Genomic DNA, 26,252 nt, shown 5'->3' on the forward strand with positions numbered 1-26,252 from the left:
ACATTTTATTGCAGAATATTGGAGATAAATTACACTGCTTGTATGACAGTGACACTCCTTTACAATTACCACACGATGTCAAAACAAGGACACCACCCTCGCCACACACACACACAAGATGGATTTCTTTCAGTTTCCATCAACCAAGTTTTGGTTGGTTCGGGGCTATAATAGAAGGTGCCACACAGTGGGATTGACCCCAGAACCATGTGGTTGGGAAGCAAACTTCTTACCACACAGCCATATCTGTGCCTAATACACACAACCAATACACCCCACCCCCACCTCCCACATGTGTGTATAAAATTGGTTATATCTGAAAGAAGAGGGATAAACAACATTAGTAAACAACTGAATTAAAAAGATTGGTTGTGGAACTAATTCCGAGAAAGAAAATAAAAAAAAGAAATGAGAAGAATTTACCAAAATTTGGAGAATTTATTCCTCTGGCATTTATGCTATTCTTCAGCTACTTCTCTTATCCAGAATATTCCGCAGAGATTATCACATGACAACCACCAGAGAGTAGATTGGTTTATCTCTAAGAACGGCTGTCAGAGAATATTTAATTCATCAATTTGTCCCGTTTCCAATCAATTTTTTTCTCAATAAATGACCATTATTGTGATCAATGGGATAGTGAAGAAATCTATTCCACAACCTACATCATCACCACTACCACCATCACAATCATCATCATCATCGTCATCGTCATCATCATCATCATCATCACCACACCACCACCACCACCACCACCACCACCACCACCACCACCACCACCACCACCACAACCACCACCACCACCACCACCACCACCATCATCATCATCATCATTGACATCACCATCATTTATTTAAGAAACTAATGCTAAATTCATTTTTCCAACAAAACTGACCAAAATCAATGGACTATGATTCTATCTTGATGGAATCTTGTGGCTGAAGGTACTGAAACCCCTGGCTTTGAGGGGTCCTTCAAGACGAGTGGGATCACCAAAGATAAGGTCTCCCTTGAATAGTTACTTACAACAAAGGGAATTTTGCAGGACTTCTTGTTTCTTAAACAGAAGATGATGGTGGTGGTGGTGGCAATAGTGGTGGTCATGGAGGCAGTGATGATAGTTGAGGGGGTGGTGATGATGGTGGTGCTGATGGGGGTGGTGATGATGAAGGTAGTGATAATGATGGTGATGATAATGATGATGATGACAGTGATGATGATGATGATGATAGCATGGTGGCAAGATATGGCGAGAAGGAATAGAATTCCTCAATGTTCCATTGATTACAATAATATTTATGCATCAAGAATAAAAATTGATTGGGGAAGGAACAAACTGATGAGCAAAACATTCTCTGATAGCCATTCTCTAAGATAAACAAATCTATTCTACGGTGGTTGTCATGTGATAATCTCTGCAGAATATTCTGGATAAAGCAAGCAGCTGAAGAATAGCATGGATGTCAGGGGAATAAATTCTCTCCAAATTTTGGTAAATTCTTCATTTCCTCTTTTTTCTCTTTCTTTCTTTCTTAGAATTAGTTCTACTGCCAGTCTTTGTAGACCATTAACCAAACAGTTGTTAACTAATTGGCTCCAGTTGTTACAGATATAATGAATTTTTTATACATACACACACACATATATATATATATATATATATATATCATCATCATCATCATCATCATCGTCGTTTAACGGACGTTAAACGACGATGATGATGATGATGATGATGATATATACACATACATACATATATACATACAATAACTGCTAACTCTGCTTAAGAATAGACTGGGCAAAATTCAGAAAGCTCTTGCTTGTGCTGTGACAAAGGGCCTCTCACTCAGAGTAAAAGGTAGACTGTATGATACATGTGTACGAAGAGCCATGCTACATGGCAGTGAAACATGGGCCATGACTGCTGAAGACATGCGTAAGCTCACAAGGAATGAAGCCAGTATGAACCGATGGATGTGTAATGTCAGTGTGCCTACTCGACAGAGTGTAAGTACCTTGAGAGAAAAGTTGGACCTAAGAAGCATCAGATGTGGTATGCAAGAGAGATGACTGCGCTGGTATGGTCATGTGGCAAGAATGGATGAGGATTGCTGTGTGAAAAAGTGCCACACCCTAGCGGTTGAAGGAACCTGTGGAAGAGGTAGACTCAGGAAGACCTGGGATGAAGTAGTGAAGCATGACCTTTGAACATTAGGCCTCACCGAGGCAATGACTAGTGACTGAGACCTTTGGAAATATGCTGTGCTTGAGAAGACCCAGCAAGCCAAGTGAGACCATAACCTTGTGGCCTATGCCAGGGGTGTAACCAGCCCTCTTATGCATACCTTTCCTTCATTTGACACTAAACCCTGCTTGCAAAGACCTGTTGAGGCATGTGAAATCGAAATTGAAATCAAATTCGATGACTGGCATCCGTGCTAGTGGAGCGCTAAGAGCACCATCCATGTGTGATCGTTGCCAGAGCGGCTAACTGGCTTCTGTGCTGGTGACATGTAAAAAGCACCATTCAAGCATGGTCGTTACCAGCATCGCCTTACTGGCACTTGTGCCGGTGGCACATGAAAAAACATTTGAGCGAGGTCATTACCAGTGCTGCTGGACTGGCTCCTGTGCAGGTGGCATGTAAAAAACACCATTTAAGCGTGGTCGTTGCCAGTACCACCCGATTGGCCCTCGTGCCTGTGGCACATAAAAGCACCCACTACACTCTCGGAGTGGTTGGTGTTAGGAAGGGCATCCAGCTGTAGAAACTCTGCAGATCAGACTGGGCCTGGTGCAGCAGTCTGGTTCGCCAGTCCTCAGTCAAAATTGTCCAACCCATGCTAGCATGGAAAGCGGACGTTAAACGATGATGATGATGATGATGATGATATATATATATATATATATATAGTTTTGCAGGTGTTTGTAGGCTTGCTGGCTGCATGGTAACTTCCCTAATACTGGCATCATGAAAAACAAAGCACCCAGTACACCACTGTAAAGTGGTTGGCATTAAGAAGGGCATCCAGCCATAGAAACCTGGTTTTTATAGTTGGATGTTAAATGATAATGATGATGATGAAAGTTTTCATTGTGAAGGCTACAGTTGGAGGGTGAGAGTGAGAAGTAGGGAGAAGCAGGAGGTGTTGTTGCTGTTGGTGGTGGTGCTGATGGTGGCAGTGTTGATGGTGGTGGTGGGAGAGGAAGAAGATGAGTATATATTATGTATGCATGTAAGTATATATGTATGTATGTATGCATGCATGTATTTATGTATGCAAGTATGTATGCATGCATATATGCATGTATCTATACATACATATATATGTGCATATATGCATGTATGTATCTATGTGTGTGTGTGTTATTGTTTCCTTCCTTTGACATTGCATGACAGTTGTAAACGAGTGCCACTGTCATACAAGCGGTATCCTTCATTTCCAATCTTTCATGAAAACATGTCTGGCTATGGGGCAATATCCTCTGACTCGGAAACAGGCGAGGATTGGTGACAGGAAGGGCATCCAACTGCCCAAAATCCACCTCAACAAATTCAGTCTAACCCATGCAAACATAGAAAACTGGATGTTAAAACATTGATGACAACAAAGATGAGGAAATAAATAAATAAATAGATGCACCCTTTTAAAGCCCAGCCAGGCTCATGGGCCCGGTTTCCCGGTTTCAATGGCGTATGTGTTCCCCAGCTGGACGGGACGCCAGTCCATTGCAGCATTACTCATTTTTGCCAGCTGAGTGGACTGGAGCAACGTGAAATGAAGTGTTTTGCTCAAGAACACAACGCGTCGCCTGGTCCAGGAATTGAAACCACAATCTTACAACCATGATGCTGACACCCTAACCACTAAGCCATGCGCCTCCACTGAGGAAATAATACTTTGAATAATTTCGGTGATAAAGTCTTCCCTGATGCATTTTATTTCAAGAATCTTACTCTTGGTTTAGTTCTTGACTTTATATTCGTCACATGTTTGGCCAGGTGTCGTTAGCCATTCATTACAACAAATTCTCATGATAAACCAGTCGAGTGTGAGAATGTTCATTATCTGTTGGTTTATTCAGTTTTTAAACTTGTCATTGACAAATTCTTGCCATGCATCAAATTTCTATTTTGAAAGAAAACAAAGCACAGGAAACTTCACTGACAAACAAGAACTGTTTACCTGTTAATAAAGTTGGCTTTTAAAGATGACTAGCAGTATCGCCCGGCGTTGCTCAGGTTTGTAAGGGAAATAGCTATAAAGCATTTTTAGAGAGTTATAGCAAAAAAATGGAAAAAAAAATGATGGTAAATTTTTTTTTGAGAGTAAAAAAAGGTTGAGTTGCGTCCCCTAGACAGTCTGTGGTTTTTTTTTTTTTATTCTCGACCCCATGTCGAATTTATCGATTTTTTTCAGAACTGGGGCAACTTTTCAAAATTTTCGCTGCGTTAGTTTTGAATTATGACATTGGGCTATGTGTGTGTCAAGTTTCATCAGAATCGGTTGAAAGCCATGGTCAGGGTGAGGGTACGAGAAAACAGACACACAGAAACACGCACAGACAAACTGCCGTTTATATAGAGAGAGATGAATAAGAATATCATAGAGTACAAACACTATTAAATTGATACTATTAGGTATAGAGACACTATAGAGTGTGTGGAGGTGCAATGGCCCAGTGGTTAGGGCAGCGGACTCGTGGTCATAGGATCGCGGTTTCGATTCCCAGACCGGGCGTTGTGAGTGTTTATTGAGTGAAAACACCTAAAGCTCCACAAGGCTCCAGCAGGGGATGGTGGTGATCCCTGCTGTACTCTTTCACCACAACTTTCTCTCACTCTTACTTCCTGTTTCTGTTGTACCTGTATTTCAAAGGGCCGGCCTTGTCACTCTCTGTGTCACGCTGAATATCCCCGAGAACTACGTTAAGGGTACACGTGTCTGTGGAGTGCTCAGCCACTTACACGTTAATTTCATGAGCAGGCTGTTCCGGAACCCTCGTCATCGTAACCGACGGAGTGCTTCCATCCATCCACAATAGAGTGTACAAACACTAATATCACACAGAAAACAGATAGTAATTATGATTACATAGGGTAAAGGGTAAAAGACTCCCCTTTGGTCATGAATGACCATGGGATTGCACCTAGAATCCTCCCCTCTGAGGTACAAGAAGGGTAAGCTTGTTTTTAATGGAAGACCAGCATTTGCCCACGCATATCAGTCTCTTCTCTTCACATCATTATATGTACATAGGGTAAAGGATAAAACCCCCTTCGTTCATGAATTATTTTACCATTTTCTATCTTGACTTTTTTTTCATATATATGTGTGTGTGTGTGTGTGTGTTTGTGTTTGTCCCCCTATCATCACCCAGTACATGTAAGGTGGTTGGTGTTAGGACGGGGGCATCCAGCTGTAGGAACTGTACCATAGCAGACATTAGAGCACAATGTACTCCTCAGACTTGTCAGATCCTGGCAAACCTTTCCACCCATGCCAGCCCCATTCAGTCAAAGGGGTCTTATTCCTGCAAGCGGCATGGTGATCTCACTAGTGCTAGTGCAATGAAAAAAAATATTCAGTACACTCTATAAAGTGGTTGGCATTAGGAGAGGTATTCATTCAACCGTAGACACCATGCCAGAAATGAGACATTGGAGCGAGATGTGGTCCTCCAGGTTCTTGAATAAAGGTAAAGTAGAGTTAAATTCTCAACTGATGCTAACTCATGTAGCGGAACAAGCAGTCAGCGCCATATTGGATGAGATCTTGCGGCAGCCATTGCCATCTCCGAGACTGGGGCGAGCCCTCACTTGCATCCATTTGCCATGTGCAAGATCACAATGAGGCTTGCGATGGCAAATTGTATATAAGGGCAAAACAGATTGAGATTCTCTCTCCTCTTTTGCTGTCTCTCTTTCCACCTCTTAGCAGCAGCGCTTGCTGATCGCACTCCATTGGCTGGGCCTGTCTGTATGTTGTACCTCCAGAGGCTATGTGCCCGCACTAACGGAGCTACTACACAAGACACACAGCTAAAGATGGTAGCTGAGAGTAGCACACTTCACCTATCCTGTGAAACCGGTAAATAAACCGGTTGTAAATTGCATTTGCACTTGAAGTCTTCTCTCTTCACCTGCTGGAGCCTGAACTACATGAAGAACAAAAAGAGATAATGGAGGAAGGCGATATTCTCCTGATATCGTAAACCTTGTCATCCATTATATTCATTAAGGCCAGAATCTTGTAATAATGAGATTCATTTGTAACAATTTTGCTTGGAAACAGGTGAGGACTGGCAAAAGAAACGGCATCCAGCTTTAAAAGAATCTGTGTCAACAAATTCCATCTGACCCATGCAAGCATGGAAAAATGGACGATAAAATGATGATGAGTTACAAGAGTACATAACTGTGATGCCCTGAACTGTTGTAAACAAATTCCACAGAGGTCGACTTTGCCTTTTATCCTTTCAGGGTCGATAAATTAAGTACCAATTGCGTACTAGGGTCTAATCGACTGACCCCCTCCCCCAAAATTTCAGGCCTTGTGCCTAGAATTGAAAAGAATATTTCTGTTGTGAAAGGCGACAAGCAGGCAGAAACATTAGCAGTTTCATCGTCATTATCATCATCATCATCATCATCATTTAACGTCCGTTTTCCATGGTAGTATGGGTTGGACGGTTTTGACTGAGGGCTGGCAACCAGATGGCTGCACCAGGCTCCAGTCTTGATCTGGCAGAGTTTCTACAGCTGGATGCCCTTCCTAACGCCAACCACTCCGAGAGTGTAGTGGGAGCTTTTTACGTGCCACCTGCACAGGAGCCAGTCAGGCAGTACTGACAATGACCTTGCTCGAATCTTTTTACATGTGCCACCGACAAAGGTGCCAGTGAAGCGACGTTGGTAACGATCACGCTCGAATGGTGCCCTTTTACGTGCCATCCCCACCTGGACGGGATGTCAGTCTATCATAAGATTACTCACTTTTTCCCAGCTGAATGGACTGGGGCAATGTGAAATGAAGTGTTTTTCTCAAGAATACAACGCATTGCCCAGTCCAGGAATCGAAACCACAATCTTATGGTCACGATCCCAACACCATAACCACTAAGCCACGTGCCTACACTATGTTGAATCCTGTTTAACTGTCCAACCCATGCCAGCATGGAACAGGAACTTTAAATGATGATGGTGGTGATAGCTATTTAAGATTACATATTAAAATGTAAGACATTATATATACTAACATTACATATAGGTGCAGGAGCGGCTGTGTGGTAAGTAGCTTGCTTACCAACTGACATAGCATCTTGGCCAAGTGTCTTCTACTATAGCTTCAGGCTGACTAAAGCCTTGTGAATGGATTTGGTAGATGGAAACTCAAAGAAGCCTGTCGTATGTGTGTGTGTGTGTGTGTGTCTGTGTTTGTCCCCCTACCATCACTTGACAACCAATGTTGGTGTGTTTACATCCCTGTAACTTAGCGGTTCAGCAAAACAGACCAATAGGGTACGTACTAGGCTTACAGAGAATAAGTCCTGGGGTCAATTTGTTCGACTAAAAGGCATTGCTCCAGCATGGCCACAGTCAAATGGCTGAAACAAATAAAAGAATAAAAAAAGAAAGAATATATACAAAATTGACTTGTGTGCTGGAAAATATGATAAAGAGTTTTAGTTTGGCATCAGTCAATTTGGTGCTGGCTTTTCAAATTTCTTCTTTTTTTTTTGTCTTTTAGAATCATGTAATCTCTTTGTCTAAATTTCAGTTTGAAAACAACTGGAGTTCTTTTTATTTATTTCCTAACAATAATATCCTTTTATGGTAATCTGTTCAGCATTTTATTATTATCTTAGAATTTCTTCTGTTTTCTTGTTTGAGAATACACCAAAAACTGAATTCACAACAGAAATATTCTTTTCTACTCTTGCCTGCTTGCCACATTTCACAACAGAAATATTCTTTTCTATTCTATGCACAAAGCCCGAAATTCTTGGGGAGGAGCCCAGTTAATTAGATAGACCTCAGTATGCAACTGGTACTTAATTTATCGACCCTGAAAGGATGAAAGGCAAAGTCAACCTCAGAAGAATTTGAACTCAGAATGTTAAGACAAACGAAATACCACTAAGTATTTTGCCCGGCGTGCTAATGTCTCTGCCTGCTTGTTGCCTTTCACAACAGAAATATTCTTTTCTATTCTAGGCACAAGATCTGAAATTTTTGTGGAGGTGGTCAGGCGATTAGATAGACCCTAGTACGCAACTGGTACTTAATTTATCGACCTCAAAAGGATGAAAGGTAAAGTTGACCTCGGCGGAATTTGAACTCAGAATGTAAAGACAGACGAAATACTACTAAGTATTTTGACCGGCATGCTAATGTTTCTGCCAGCTTGCCGCCTTTCACAACAGAAATATTCTTTTCTATTCTAGGCACAAAGCCCGAAATTTTGGGGGAGGGTGTCAGTCGATTAGATAGACACCAGTATGCAACTGGCACTTAATTTATCGACCCCAAAAGGATGAAAAGCAAAGTCAACTTCAATGGAATTTGTTTACAACAGAAATATTACAATAGTTCAGGGCATCACAGTTATGTACCCTTGTTACTCATCATTATCATTTTAACGTCCACTTTTCCATGCTTGCATGGGTCAGATGGAATTTGCTGACACAGATTCTTTTAAAGCTGGATGCCGTTTCTTTTGCCAGTCCTCACCTGTTTCCAAGCAAAATTGTTGTAAATAAATCTCATTATTTCCAAGATTCTGAAAAACCATGTCTGGTCATGTGGAAATATTACCTTGTTTGGAAACAGGTGAGGGTTAGCAACAAGAAGGGGCGTATAGCTGTAGAAAATCTGCTTCAGTAAATTTCATCTGGCCTATGCAATCATAGAAAAAGGGAATATTAACCCTTTAGCATTCAGATGATTAATCTGTTAAATGTAATGCTTATTACTTTCACTTTAGCAAAGGTGGAGGTATTGTTTTTAGTAGTGTTTGTTCGTTCATTTGTCCTTAGACAAAATATCTCAAGAACCGCTGGATGGATTCAGATGAAACTCTCAGGGATGTTTGGCTTCGTGAGTAGCAAAAACTGATTAGATTTTGGGATCAATCCAGTACCGGACAAGGATTCTGGATTATTTTTCCGTTTGTTTTTGCACTTAATTTTTCAGAGCAGTCAGGATCATTTTTGGTATTCTCGTTTGTGAGGGCAGTCGAGTTTATTTCAGATATTCTCATTTTAAAAATCATCTCCGGCTAATCGTTGAGAGGACGTTGATGTTGCCTTGGCAGTGGTTTGCACTCTTTGAGTGCTCCTGTTTATTCATATGATTTTGAATTAATCATTACATCATCGTGTAGCTTTGAGATTTCGGTAATGTGATATATTCTTTTGTTTATTTCAGTCATTTGACTGCGACCATACTGGAGCGCTGCCTTTAGTCGAACAAATTGACCCTTTGTAAGCCTAGTACTTATTCTGTCAGTCTCTTTTACCAAACTGCTAAGTTGCAAGGACCTAAACACACCAGCATCAGTTGTCAAGCGATGGTGGGAGGCAAACACAGACACACAAACATACACACACTCACACACACACACACACATATATATATATATATATATATATGATGGGCTTCTTTCAGTTTCCATCTACGAAATCCATTCACAAGACTCTGGTCAGCCTTTGGTCAGCCTGGGGCTATAGTAGAAGACACTGGCCCAAGGTGCCACGCTGTGGGACTGAACTCGAAACCATGTGGTTGGTAAGCAAGCTACTTACCACACAGCCGTTCATTTTAGAATGAAATTATAGGTATATGCATGAGATGCTGGAGCTAACCGATTTGAACATAAAACAGGTAGAATACTGGAATTAGATATGAGCGGTCTAAATGCTAAAGGGTTAAAATGATGCCAATGATGATGATGATGATGAGTTGTCTTTGAAGAAGAATTTACAAACAATCAGTGATCTTTGCATAGTAGTTTTTTAGCCACAGGCCTGCCCTGTATGAGTAGATAGATCACTTGAAGGTATTACAGTCAGTCATTCCTTATTTTATTTAGACATCATGCATCTAGGACTACACTTTGCGTTATGCCCTCTCTTTTTCTAAGACAATGGGATGCAATTTGGCTGTTATTTTTAGCACAACGAGCAACTATAAATAGGCTTCCATGTTGGCTAGTAAGGTTAAATATTTATATCTAAAAGGCTGTATTCTAAAGGGTAGTCAAAAGAATACGGCCTAGTGTTGCTAAGATTAAATTCCTCAGTCAAACATATACAAAGATATTTACAAGAATTACACCACAGAGAAGTAAAGCGTGCTTTGCATATAAATTGTTTATATATACACGCACACACACACACGTATGTATATGCATACATGAGTGAGTGTGTGTGTGTGTATATATATATATATATATATATATATCTATATTTACATATATATCTATATTAAGGCGGCGAGCTGGCAGAATCGTTAGCATGCCGGGCGAACTGCTTAGCAGTATTTTGTCTGCCGCTATGTTCTGAGTTCAAATTCTGCGCCGAGATCAACTTTGCCTTTCATCCTTTCGAGGTTGATTAAATAAGTACCAGTTACGCACTGGGGTCGATATAATCGATTTAATCCATTTGTCTGTCCTTGTTTGTCCTCTCTGTGTTTAGCCCCTTGTGGGTAGTAAAGAAATTTATATATCTATCTATCAACTCTGTGCCACACAAAAGGCTTATGGTGAAACTCTCTGCAATGGGTGTGGGGGATGACCTTTTTAACTGGTTGAAATCCTTCATCCTCAGCCGAAAGGAGGTAGTCACAGTTCTAGGACAGCACTCTACACCATATGAGATGTCATCGGGTGTACCACAGGGATCTGTCCTTGGTCCCCTCTTGTTTGTGGCATACATTAACGACATAGATGCCAATTTAAAGAATGCCACAGTATTGAAATATGCAGACGACATCAAGCTGTACCTTCAAATCAAGAGGACAGATCCTGATGTCTACAACTCTTTCCTGCAATCAGACCTAGACACAATGCAGCAATGGATCACAGACTGGCAACTGAAACTGGCTGTGGACAAGTGTACCACCATGCATTTTGGGAGAAAAAACCCTGCGTTCACATACTCCCTCCACAACACTGATATCAAGAAATCCTCTTGCGAGCGTGACCTAGGCATCACTGTCAGCAGTGATTTGCGTTGGTCAAAGCATATCTCTAAGACTGTCAGGAAGGCCGAGGGTGTCTTGGCATCACTCAGCAGGTCTTTTGTTAGCCGCTCTCCAGCCATCTATTTAAAACTGTATGCAGCTATGGTACGACCACACTTGGAATTCGCATCATCAGTTTGGAACCCCTATCTTGCACAGAACATTGACCTCCTGGAATCTGTCCAGAGACGTGCAACCAAACGCATACCCTCCATCAGACACCTACCATATTCTGAGCGCCTTGTTTCCCTGGGCATGGATTCACTGAAGCTCCGGCGTTTGGCGACGGACTTGGTAAACACCCACAAAGTTATCAACCACCTCACCAACAACAACACTGAACACCTTTTTGATCTCCATGTGTCTAACACACGTGGACATGCCTACAAAGTCAGAAAACAATACAGCTCCCATGACTTTCGGAAACATTTTTTCACGCTCAGAGTTGCTGAAGCATGGAATAAACTGCCTGCGTCAGTTGTTGACTGCCATGACACTGCATCTTTTAAGGCCCTCATGCTTTCCGAAATCCGCCGAAACTACACCTGATTATATATACACTTTAGATGAGTTGTAGTGCACCTGAGCACTGTACACAATTATTATTATTATTATTATTATTATTATATATATATATCTGTAAATGTAATATGTGACAATTATTCGGTAGCCAAGATAAAACTGAGTTTTGGATGCTGGGGTGGAAATCCAGCCATCGGAAAAAATGCTTTATTTTTCATAGTATTTTTTCCGATGGCCAGATAACTGAAGAGATGGCAGCGTGGATTTCCACCCTGGCATCCGAAACTTGGAGTTTTATCATGGGTGCCGAATAATTGTCACATATTACATTTACAGATAAATTTCTCTATTTACATAATATTGAGGTCTTTTTCATTCTTTTGTTGTCTTACCATTTTTATCAATATATATATATATATAAAATGAGATAGGGGTTGTAAATTCAACCCTCCATGGGATAACATATATCCAATATACTGCTAGAGAGGTACCCAACAAAACTAATACATAAATGTTAAAAATTGCGGTGCAATTAATTCATCTACTGTATTATGTGGGCAAGGGTAAAATTATTACCGTAAATTAATAATACAAAATGAGAAAATGGAGAAACATACCTAAATCAATCATCCACGGCCGAAACAGCTGTCAGCTACAATGTAAATGTATTTTCTATTTCTATTTCTATGTCTTGTTATATTTGTAATATATCATGTATAATGTCATTGCTGTTGTGTAATGGTTTAATAAAGTATTGATTGGGTATTATCGGATGGTTGATGATTGATTTAGGTATGTTTCTCCATTTTCTCATTTTGTATATATATATATATATATATATATTGGGTTGGTGCATAATTATTGTGGCTTTTTTTCAACAAATTTTATTCAACAAAAACAATAACAATATTTAACAAAAACATCTCTTAATGATGGTCTGACTGTCTGCCAAGCAAATGGGAAGCAGTAATTGAAGTAGATGGTGAATATGCTCCAGAATAATCATTTAAAGATGTTTTTGTTACATGTTGTTATTGTTTTTATTGAATTAAATTTGTTGAAAAAAAGCCGCAATAATTATGCACCAACCCAATATATATTAATGTACCGGCACATGCTGGTGGCACATTAAAAACAACATTTGAGCATGGTCATTGCCAGTGCCACCGGACTGGCCCTCATGCTGGTGGCACATTAAAAACAACATTTGAGCATGGTCATTGCCAGTGCCACCGGACTGGCTGCCGTGCAGGTAGCACGTAAAGATACCCTTTAAGCATGGTCACTGCCAGTACCGCCTGACTGGCCCTCATGCCGGTGACACATAAAGCACCCACTACACTCTCAGAGTGGTTGGTGTTAGGAAGGACATCCAGCTGTGGAAACTTTGCCAGATCAGATTGGGGCCTGGTGCAGCCATCTGACTCACCAGTCCTCAGTCAAACCGTCCAACCCATGCCAGCATGGAAAGCGGACGTAAAACAATGATGATGATGATGAATAGTCTTTGTATGTGGCAAATATGCAGGGACAATAAGCACTAAATATGCACTAAAAATAGATTCACTCAAATGCTTGGAGGATCATAAGAAGTAGTAGATAGCTTCTCTTACCAAGGAGACCAAGTTAGCAGTGGTGGAAGAAGTTCTGAAAGAGTAGTTGCTAGAATAAGAATGGGCTGGGCAAAGTTCTGAGAGCTTCTACCTATGTTGGTAACTAAGGGCCTCTCCCTTAGAGTGAAAGACAGGGCCATTGCTAAGCCCCTACAACCCCTGCAGTCACAGGGGGCCTCGGCGGTTGAGGGACCCCATGTTAAGATCAAAGTACATAGATGAGTCATCTGTTTACTTTGGTTAAGATGTTGAACAAGAATTAAACTATTTGTAAGAGACCTAAATAAATTTGATTTGTACTTTTCAAGATGTTCTCTAGGATAACATGAAATATTGAACTTCAGATAGAATAAACTAAAATATAGCTATGAATAAAAGGTGTGTAGATTATGAATTTTGATTGAAGGTATGGGGCCTTGAAGCAAAAGGTTGCAGAAGGCCTCTAAAAATCACATGATAAAGCTGGGCAGATTGTATGATGCATGTGCGCGTACAGCTATGCTACATGGCAGTGAAACATGGGCTCTGACTACAGAGGACATGTGAAGGCTTGAAAGAAATGAAGCTATCATGCGCTGCTGGATGGGTAATGTCGGTGTGTACATATGACAGAGGGTAAATGATTTAAGGGGAAAGCTGGGTATAAGAGGTATCGGATGTTGTGTGCAAGAGAGAAAACTGTGCTTGTTTGGTTATACAATGCACATGGATAAGGAGAGCAGCATTAAGAAATCCCGAGCTCTAACTGTGGAGGGTATCTGTGGAAGAGGTAGACCCAGGAAAACATGGATAGGACAAAGTGGTGAGAAAGGATTTTTGGACACTGGGCCTCACTGAAAAAATGACAAGGGACCGGGAGAGGTGGTGATTAGCTGTACTTGATAAGACACGTGAAGCTAAGCAAAAGTTTCTGTCATCCATACATACAAGCTTGTCCATGCAGGTTGATCTTTCGAATCAGTGGTCACATAGAAAAAAACACCTGTGCTGGTGCTGCATAAATGCCCCCGTACCAGTGGCACATAAAAAGCACCCAGCAAAGTCTGTTATGTGGTTGGTTTTAGGAAGGGCACCCAGCCATAGAAACCATGCCACATGGTTTGTTAATTAAGGTGGCGAGCTGGCAGAAACGTTAGCATGTCAGGCGAAATGCTTAGCGGTATTTCGTCTGCCGCTACGTTCTAAGTTCAAATTCTGCCGAGGTCGACTTTGCCTTTCATCCTTTCGGGGTTGATAAATTAAGTACCAGTTACGCACTGGGGTTGATGTAATCAACTTAATCTCTTTGTCTGTCCTTGTTTGTTCCCTCTATGTTTAGCCCCTTATGGGTAATAAAGAAATAGGTATTTCGTTTGTTCTGAGTTCTGAGTTCAAATTCCACCGAGGTCGACTTTGCCTTACATCCTTTCGGGGTCGATAAATTAAGTACCAGTTACGCACTGGGGTTGATGTAATTGACTTAATCTTTTTGTCTGTCCTTGTTTGTCCCCTCTGTGTTTAGCCCCTTGTGGGCAATAAAGAAATAAGACGCTATAGTAGAAGACACTTGTCCAAGGTGTCACACAGTGGGACTGGAATCAGAATCATGTGTTTTGGAAGTAAACCTATTATCACACAGAAATGCCTGCGCCTATGTATGCATATATATATATGTATATATATATATATATATATATATATATATATATATATATATATATATATATATATATATATATATATATATATTATATATATATATATATATATATAGGGAGAGAATTCACAAAAAAAACAAGCATAAGAAGAAGACAGGTGTGGTAGACAACAAACAGATGTATTAGTATAATGCTCGGGAAGTGAAAAAGTCTTTAACGTTTCGAGCCTACGCTCTTCCACAGAAAGAAATAAGAAGAGAAAGTAAAGAATGTGTAGTGGCTAGCGACCTATCATGGTGAATGCCGGACAGAAGGGTCACACAGGGGGTGTGTGTGTACGTCAGGCTTATGGTTTCCGTCAACAAAATCCACTTTCAAGGCTTTAGTTCGCCTGGGGCCATAGTAGAGGACACATGCTGAAGGTGCCATATAGTCATTAGCGTAGAAGGTGGGGATCAGAGGGGGCGGTACTTTTATGGGGGTGGTACTTTTATGGGGGCGGCACCACTTTTGGGTCTGCTGTAGGTATTATGTATTTTTTTGTGGAGGCCCCCGGAGGTGGAAAACTGAAGGGCCACCCCGGGTAGCACATACTCTAGCTCCGCTAGTACATGCAGTTTGATTGAAACCAAAACTATGTGGTTGGGAAGTGAAAGGTTCAAGCATAGAAACACATACACATACACGTCGGTCATGTCGAACCGTCCGATCCAAGCCAGTGTGAAGAAGAGATGTTAATGGCGCTATACATAGACACGCCCACACACACATGCGTGTATCCATCAAAACATCCATCCATACATACATCATACATACATACATCATACATACATACATGCATACATACATACATCATACATACATACATACATACATACATACATACATACATACATACATACATACATTCATACATACATACATACATACATACATACATACATATATACATACATACATACATTCATACATACATACATACATACATACATACATACATACATACATACATTCATACATACATACATGCATACATACATACATACATGCATGCATACATACATACATGCATGCATACATACATACATACATACATACATACATACATCATACATACATACATCATACATACATACATGCATACATACATCATACATACATACATGCATACATACATGCATGCATACATACATACATACATCATACATACATACATACATACATACATACATACATACATCATACATACATACATTCATACATACATACATACATACATACATACATACATGCATACATACATCATACATACATACATGCATACATACATACATACATACATCATACATACATACATGCATACATGCATACATCATATATCATACATACATACATGCATGCATACATACATACATACATCATACATACATACATCCATCCACACATACATACATGCATACATACATACATACATCATACATGCATACATCCATCCACACATACACATACATACATACATACATACATACATCATACATGCATACATCCATCCACACATACATACATACATACATACATACATGCATACATACATACCCATTAAAAATGTCTTAAAAAAACTTTATTACAGGTTTTATTCACGCGTCACTTACCTACAACCCCATTCTGGAATAACCCATTAAAACATCCTTCCTATCTAAAAATCCACATCCTATCTTCAGATATGCCGGGATACTACTTAAGAAGAGTGGTCCCGGTGCGCGCACTCGCGCATCCGCGTTAGCTAGTCGAGACCAGTCGATCCTTACTTTGTATTTTTGCTTTATTTACTTTGTTTAAAAAATTATTTACTTTGTGTAAAAAAAATGATTTATTTTGTGTTTTATTTACTTTGCTAGGTAGTCGTTGTAGGATCGATTAGTCACGACTAGCTAGCGCGGATACGCGAGTGCGCGCACCGGGACCAATCTTAAGTAGTACCTATGCTGGATTATATAAAACAAAAAACTTATCATATTTTCGATAACCATAACATACTTAACTTTAATATTTACAAGTAGAAATGGTTAAAGAAAAAAAAACCCGGAAAAAACAGCTTTTATTCAATGAGAAAGCATTTTTTTTTTGTATAGCTTGTTTAAAACATTAATCTATTATATTTCACTTTCAATAACAACGAACAATAATCAAAAATACTAGGTCAGCAGAATTTTAATACTGAAAACTTATAAAGTTTTAATGGAAACAAAAGTGACTCACTCATTCTTCGCTGGCTCTTTCGTCCAACTGCAACACGAGCAGGGATTTTCTACAAATACCTATTTCTTTTCTACCCACAAGGGGCTAAACACAGAGAGGGGACAAACAAGGACAGACAAACGGATTAAGTCGATTACATTGACCCCAGTGTGCAACTGGTACTTAATTTATCGACCCCGAAAGGATAAAAGGCAAAGTCGACCTCGGCGGAATTTGAACTCAGAACGTAGCGGCAGACGAAATACCGCTGAGCATTTCGCCCGGCGTGCTAACGACTCTGCCACCTTTCATATTGCGTTAGATTACAATTTACGATGTAGGATTTTAATGTTTATACACACACACACACACATTATATATATATATATAATATATATATATATATATATATATATATATAATATATATATATATATATATTATATATATATATATATATATATATATATATATATTATATATATATATATTATATATATTATATATATTATATATATAAAGACAGGTAGCACTTTTACGCGGAACTTTTCATACAAGTGTAGGAAAATCGCCGGTTTTTCGTTTTTCTGTCTTTCGTTAATTGAAAACGGGTGGGGTGCGTATTCTTTCCTTCCGCCTAGTTTCTCATAAAAAAAAAAATAAAAAAGATCCAAGGAAAATATTTCACGCACTCACATAATCGAAAAAAATTATTTTTCACCACTGAATCCTCGACTGTCTACTAACACTAAAATTACTTAAGAAAACTATAAATATTCCCAGATTTTAACATGACATGTCCCATGTCCCTGTGGCGTAGTGCATATTTTTTTTGGCGCCCCGTTTTCCTTAAAAATCTAAATTACCCTCGACTCCAACAAACACCACCAGTCTAATAAAGAAAGGAGCCGCCCCTGTGAAGTCCGTGCACTCTGCACACCCGAGTAGTAGTAACCCGTATAACTTAGTGCGAAACAGGCCTTCTCGCAGCAGGTTTTTCTAGGAACTGTTGAAACATAATATATACCTATTTCTTTATTACCCACAAGGGGCTAAACATAGAGGGGACAAACAAGGACAGACAAAGGTATTAAGTCGATTACATCGACCCCAGTGCACAACTGGTACTTAATTTATCGACCCCGAAAGGATGAAAGGCAAAGTCGACCTCGATACCGTCAACGGGAAGTAAAAAAGTTGTAAATGTATAATTTGGTGTGAGTAAATTAGTTGTGAAGATAGTTTGTTATTGAAATAATAATAATAATAATAATAATAATAATGCAGTGGAAGGCTCTGCAATAATCTAGAGTAACGTACTTGGATTGTATTTACTTCTTTCTTCCTTTTTTCTTCCTCGCCATGTGTTTGTTTACAGGTCAAGTGTCATTTCTAAGTAAACAAACATCTTTATCCTAGTCGTATTGCTCCTGACACTAGACCAGTTGACATCGTAAATAATATCGATTTTTTAAATACACACACACACACACATATATATATATTTAAGATCTTAAGGAATTTAAGATCTTAAGCCTATATATATATATATATATAGGCTTAAGATCTTAAATTTTTGTAAATCACTATTTATTCTCCCACCCTGCCCACAGAAGGAATCGAATGGGAATCGAAACCGGGTCGTTTGCAGAGCCCGCTGTATCAAATCAAACGTGTTTCTTTGATATTTAACCATCGTGTTGTTGATATGATAGAAAAAAAAAAGAAAAAACACTTAGCGGTTCGGCAAAAAGAGACCGATAGAAGAAGTACTGGGCTTACAAAAGAATAAGTCCCAGGGTCGATTTGTTCGACTAAAGGCGGTGCTCCAGCATGGCCACAGTCAAATGACTGAAACAAGTAAAAGAGTAAAAGAGTAAAAAAAAGTAGTTTATCATAATTAGAACATAAATTATTAACACAGTTGTAAATCACGGGTTGATTACTGAAATATAAAAGGAAGGAAACATTGACAACAACAAACAGTGAAGAATAAAGTAGGAAGATTTCAATTACCTTTGGCAATGCTGTTGGCTGGATTCGCTTGGGCAGTGTTCCAAAAAATGTGACGATCAAAGAAGAAAGACTACATATAAACGCACGACCGTTAAGAATAATTTTGTCTGTAAATGAAAAACTTCCGTTTTAGAGGTCTGTTTAATGAATTTTAGGTATCTGTCGGTTGTAAGTTGACACAATGACCGATACTTTGGGTACCAGGGGGGTACATTGTAAGGTGGTAATGAGGAGCGAAAAAAGATTGTGCGAAAAGGTGTAGGAGTTGGTCGGTCGAATGGATTTGTGACGACGAAAGATAGAGAGAGAGAGAAGAAGGGGGAAATAAATAAATAAATAAATAGAATCGAAGGACTTTGATAGGAAAAGAAGGAAAAGATATATGGAAGAGAGGAAAGGAAACAGAGAAGAATAACAGGTGTGAGTGGGAGGAGGAGAAGGGTGGGAATAAAGAGAAAGAGAAGGGACAGAGAGAGAAAGGAAGAAATAAGATATAAATGAAAGGAAGGGGAGATATATAAATTTAGAGAGGAAAAGAGCGAGTGATATGATATGAAGGAGAGGGGAGACGATGCAAATTTAGAGAGGGTAAGAGAGATCAGGAGAGGGAAAGAAAGATCAAGATATGAATGAGAGGGAGGGGAGACGTGAGTTTAGTTAGGAAAAGAGCGAGTAAGAAGATATGAATGAGAATAGGAGAAATTATACTTTTTTAGAGAGGTAGGAGAGATAAAGAGGGGGAAGAGAGAGATCGAGATATGAATGAGAGGGGGAGAAAATAAATATAGATGTAGAGTGAGAACGAGGAAATAGTGAGATATGAATGCGAGGGAGAGGGGATATGAATTTATAGAGAGAGGGGGAGAAAGAAAGATTATAAATGATAGAAGAGGAGGAGATATTAATTTAGAGAATGAAAAAAGAAAGGAAGATATGAACGAGAGAGGAGGAGATATAAGTTTAGAGAGAGGGAGAAGGAGATATGAACGAGAGAGGAGGAGATATAAGTTTAGAGAGAGGGAGGCGAAGATATGAACGAGAGAGGAGGAGATATAAGTTTAGAGAGAGGGAGACGAAGATATGAACGAGAGAGGAGGAGATATAAGTTTAGAGAGAGGGAGGCGAAGAGAGGCGCCGACAGGGTTTTGTTACGTTGTTGCGGGACGTCTCGTTGAAAATGCCGACTCCACTCGCGCCATATAATATTACTAGATCTGCTTTTTTTTTTTCGTTCTTTCTCTCATTCTTTTCCATTCGATATTTCGTCCTTTGGTCACCAACTGTACTCATTTTTCTTCTTCTTCTTCTCGCTCTCATTCTTCCCATTTTTCTTTCTTTCTTTCTTTCTCTCTCTCTCTCTCATTTACATAACATTCTTGTTTCACTTTATTCTTTTGCAAATCAACTTTCACACGCCCGCACAAACAAATATACACACACGCACGCACGCACGCTCACACACACACACACACACACGCACACACACACATACACACACACACACACACACACACACACACACAAAGTCTCTCCCTCTCTCGTTATTTCTGTCTGTCCATCTATCTATCTATCTATCTATCTATCTATCTATCTATCTGTCTGTCTGTCTGTCTGTCTGTCTGTCCGTCCGTCCGTCCGTCCGTCCGTCCGTCCGTCTGTCTGTCTGTCTGTCTGTCTGTCTGTCTGTCTGTCCGTCCGTCCGTCGTCCGTCCGTCTGTCTATCTATCTATCTATCTATCTATCTAAATAACTATCCGATCGTCTGTCGATCCATCTGTTGCTGCTTTTCCTTTAAACTAATACTTGACACTTTCTTTCTTTTCTTTCTGTCCGAAATACTTCGTTTCTCTCCTTTTTTTTGTTCCTTTTCCCGCCACGCCATACTAACTAAGTCTCACATTTTCTCCTATCTCGCTCTCCCTCTCTGTCTAACTTTAACCCTTCCCTCTTATCTCTTCTCTCTTTCACTCCACTTCGCCAACAATCTCAAAACATTTAACATGCAAAATATAAACATAAATTACGGGATCTTTTCGGTTTGATCGGCAGTTTTTTCTAGCGGTGTCATATAAAATTGTCACCCATAATTATGACCCTAGTATCGATCTATTGCATTTCAATCTGTTTTAGAGTTAGGGTTAGGGTTAGGGTTATGGTTAGGGGTGGGGGAAGGGTATCTTTTCTTTCTTCACAAATGTAAATAAACCCAATCTGTTTCTTAAACGAGGGACATATTCATACGACACAGAATGCTTTTTAACTCAATAGACGTCATTGATTGGTTGAAATTGCAGAAATTGAAGAAAAAAACAACAAATATCTTACAAACTATAGAATTTTCTCAATAAAGTCAAGAGAAAAAGATGTTTTATAAACACATTCTACCAGTATACGAAGTTTAAAAGTGTTTAGTTACGTGGAAATTATTTTAAAAAACTGCCGTTCAAACCGAAAAGATCCCTTCTCTCTTTCACTCCACTCCGTCAACATTCTCAAAGCATTTAACATGCAAAATATAAACATAGATTAATTCAAAATAAGTGTAAGACAATTTCCTTACATCTTTCTCTCTCTCTTATACAAATATATTACACGCACGCACACACACAGGTACACATATGACTGAAAGCGAGAGAGAGAGAGAGAGAGAGAGAGAGGTGGGGAGAGCAGAGAGGCATAACTGCAGTTTAGCGCCCCATCAAATTTTACAGATACATTTTGGAGGGTGTAGATTACAGTTATCTTACATCTCTTACTTGTTTCAGTCACTGGATTACGGCCATGCTGGTGCACCGCCTTAAACGGTTTTGGTCGAACAAATCAACTCCGGCACGAGTTTTTTAAAAGTTTGATACTTATTCTATCGGTCGCTTTTTGCTGATTTTTTTTTTTACGGAAACGTAAACAAACCAACACAGGTTTTCACTCGGTGGATGGACACATTAAAACACACACACACACACATGCATCCATCCATCCATCCATCCATCCATCCAACCGTCCGTCCGTCCGTCCGTCCATTCATTCATACATACATACATACATACATTCATACATACATACATACATACATACATACATACATACATACATACATACATACATGCATGCATGCATACATACATACATACATACATTCATATTTACATGTGGAGGCACATGGCCTAGTGCTTAGAGCAGGAGACAGGCGGTTGATGGATCGCGGGTTCGAATCTTTGACCGGGTGATGTGTGTATTTATGAGCGAAACACCGAAGCTCCAGCAGAAGGTTATGGTGAACGTCTGCTGGCTCTTTCATCACAACTTTCTTTCACTCTTTCCCCCTGCATCTTGCAGCTCACCTGCGACGGACCGGCGTCTCGTCCAGGTGGCTAACTTATACGCCAATGAAACTGGGGACAAACAACATACATATATTTACATGCATTATAGCATCTATGTGGAGGCGCGTGGCTTAGTGGTTAGGGTGTTGACTCATAATCGTAAGATTGCGATTTCAATTCTTGGACCGGGTGATGCGATGTGTTCTTGAGCTAAACACTTCATTTCACGTTGCTCCAGTCCAGTCACGGCAAAAATGAATAACTCTGCGACGGGCCCGCGTACTTTCAAAACCGGTATACGTGCATATTTGGTTGATTTCATGATAACCTTTAAAACACAATCTGCAAGCTGCTGGCTTCACACACATGAGATTCTTTTCAGTCAAACTGGGATAGATGCCATAAAGACAGGAGATGAATCTTAGTCTTCCAATCAAAATCAGATATATTCAAGTTGTTGTTTTAAACAATTACTCAGAAGTCGTTCCGGCGTATATATCTGGTTTTGAAACTAAGCTCTTCTTAACACCACTGAAACCGGGAAACCGGCCCTCGCGACCCTGGCATGGCTCGAGAAGGAAACATCTATTATTATTTTATACGGTCTATAAGCAGAATCGTGGAGGCACATGGTTTAGTGGTTAGAGTAGCGGAGTTGCGGGTGAGGGATCGCAGGTTCGAATCTCCTTTAAATCATACTCAACTGGTTTAGATAAGGAAAGAACTCATTAAATAATAGTCATATTGTTTGGGGTCACAGTTGGAATGTCTTTGATGTTAGGTTTGTTGGATTTTGGCTAGTCAGGGACTAAACAATAGTCCGAGGGCTATTTTATTCGGGTTCCACTGGGCATAAGTAACTGAGATCACAACAGTCTTCCTGAACGGGTCGATAGTCCATCGCAGGGTTACTCATTTGTTTCTGAACGGACTGGGGCAACGTGAAATGAAAGGTTTTTATTCAAGAACACGAAACACCGCCCTGTCCTGGAATCGAAACTATTATCTTACGATCTTGAGTACAACTCCCTAACCACTAAGCCATGCACCTTCAACGGAGCTAAACAAGGGTGCCGTCAAATGGCCGAGGCTTACTGTGCTCAGCGGCCTAAGAGACAGTTTGCTGGTCTCACCTTAATTAAGCAGGTGTGATAAGGGCAGGGCAAAAATTTTGCGACCTTTCAAACCTGCGCCAGGCGGTCAGGTGGGGGTGATGCTCCCAACCTTGTTTTCTCATGGTATTCGTATGGACACATTAGATAATGTAGTTCAAGATGGACTGTGTCTGAAGAAAAAAAAAAAAGAGAGAGAGAGAGAGAGAGAGAGTGAGAGAGAGAGAGAGAGAGAGAGAAAACGAGATAGTCATGGCCGGAACAATTTTCAACTACTACTACTACTACTACTACTGGTGGTGGTGGTGGTAGCTTCGTATTTGTAGTTGAGAAGAGATTTCGGGTTCAGTCCCACTGCACGGCCCCTTGGGTAAAATATCTTCTACTATAGCCCTGGACCGCCTAATCCGTTGTGAGTGGATTTGGTAGGAGAAAACTGCCTGGAAACCCATCGTATATGTATGTATGTATGTATGTATGTATGTATGTATGTATGTATGTATGTATGTATGTATGTATGTATGTATGCATGCATGCATGTATGTATGTATGTATGTATGTATGTATGTGTGTATTTATGTATGCATGCATGCGCGTGTGTGTGAGTGTGTGTGTGTTTATATACATCTTTCTGTTCGTTACCTAATCGCTTGACAACCGATGTTGGCTTGTTTACGTCACCATAACCTAGCGATTTAGCAAAACGTGAACGATAGAATGAATATCAGACTTAACGTAGGCATCACTATGAACTTTTTGAAAATATTTAAATGTAATTCGTGCAGTACTTTTTCTTTGAGAGCATCCGAAGAGAAGAATTTTGATACCTCATTTAGGAAATTTGGATGAAAATATGACAATTTGAAAGGTCAGCGAATCAGTCGAAATCTTGCCTAATGAGGCCTAAATGAATAATTAGCCATATTTGTGATGTCATATCTTTGAAACTTAAGAGTTAATCATCTTCAAATTACACGAATTAATAGCGACCATGGTGTAGCGGTTGCCTAATTTTATTTTTTAGGTTCTTGCAAAGGAAATTTTTTTTAATTTTTGGCACTTAAATATTTACGTAAAGTGTATTTTGTTACGTGTTTTCGCGGTGTTTTCAGGCCAAGCTAAATCCAAAAGTGTAAACCACAGGCACTTGAGTTTCGGCACAATTATTATAGGTATAGAACTAAATAAATCCTGAGACTTTGGGACATGAAACCATCTCAATAAAATTTCAACGGACTTATTAAAAATGGCCATAAATGGCGGAGCTTGGATCAGGACGCCAACGTAATTTGGATTTTACTCTGATTTGACAGGGATTTTTCCAAGTAGTAGAAGTAGTAGTAGTAGTAGAAGTAGTAGTAGTAGTAGTGTAGTAGTAGTAGTAGTAGTAATAGTAATAATAATAATAATGATAATAATAGTAATAGTAGTAGTAGTAATAATAATAATAATAATAGTAGTAGAAGTAGTAGTAGTAGTAGTAGTAATATACCCACAGCATTACCTACTGTATGAATGTCCATTTTTCTCTGACTCCAGGAACACACACAAGCACACACACACACACACACACACAGCACGCACACACACAAGCACGCACACACACAGAGGCATACACATGCCGACAAATGTACCACCATGCATTTTGGAAGGAAAACCCCAGCGTCTACTTAGTCCCTCCACAACACTAATCTCAAAAAGTCTTCTTGTGACCTGAGCATTATTGTTGACAGCGATTTGCGTTGGACAAAACACATTGCTAAAATTGCCAAGAAGGCTGAGGGTGTCTTGGCATCACTCACCAAGTCCTTTGTGAGCCACTCTCCGCCTATCTATCTGAGGCTTTATATAGCTATGGTGCGGCCTCACCTGGAATTTGCATCACCGGTCTGGAACCCCTATCTTGTCCAGGATATTAATCGTCTGGAAACCGTTCGGCGACGTGCAACCAAGAGAATACCCTCCGTCAGGCATTTGCCATATTCTGAACACCTTACTTCCCGGGGCATGGACACATTGAAACTCCGGCGTCTGGCAACTGACTTGGCAGACACCCATAAAATTATTAACCATCTTACAAACTATAACTCTGAACACCTTTTCAAACTCCACCTGTCTAACACCCGTGGACATGTTTACAAAGTCAGAAAACAGCACAGCTCCCATGACTTTCGGAAACATTTTTTCACGCTAAGAGTTGCTGAAGTATGGAACAAACTGCCGGCATCAGTTGTTAGTTGTCGGAGCATTGCATCCTTCAAAACTTCCATGCTTCCTGAGACTCGCCAACATTACACCTGATTTTCTCCCCTCCATACACACGCAAGCATGTATCGGATCTTTTCAGTTTGAACGGCAGTTTTTTCTAGCAGTGTCATATGAAATTGTCACCCATAATTATGACCCTAGTATCGATATATTGCATTTCAATCGGTTTTAGGGTTAGGGTTAGTGTTAGGATATCTTTTTTTCTTCACAAATGTAAATAAAACCAATCTGTTTCTTAAACGAGGGACATATTCATACGGTACATAATGTTTTTT

At 39.8% G+C, this 26,252-nt stretch overlaps 1 protein-coding gene across 1 annotated transcript in view; it reads right to left on the bottom strand.

Annotated features, from left to right (window-relative positions):
- Positions 1–19,401, bottom strand: part of LOC115222298 (Na(+)/H(+) exchanger beta) — a 193,616-nt gene extending 174,215 nt beyond the window's left edge. Inside the window, exon 1 of the mRNA XM_029792474.2 lies at positions 19,275–19,401. The gene's annotated coding sequence lies outside the window, so the exon portion shown is untranslated. The remainder of the gene's footprint in view (positions 1–19,274) is intronic.
- Between the last annotated feature and the right edge of the window lie 6,851 nt (positions 19,402–26,252).

The sequence above is a fragment of the Octopus sinensis genome, linkage group LG19, assembly GCF_006345805.1.
Source record: "Octopus sinensis linkage group LG19, ASM634580v1, whole genome shotgun sequence".
In the NCBI taxonomy this organism is placed as follows: domain Eukaryota; kingdom Metazoa; phylum Mollusca; class Cephalopoda; order Octopoda; family Octopodidae; genus Octopus; species Octopus sinensis.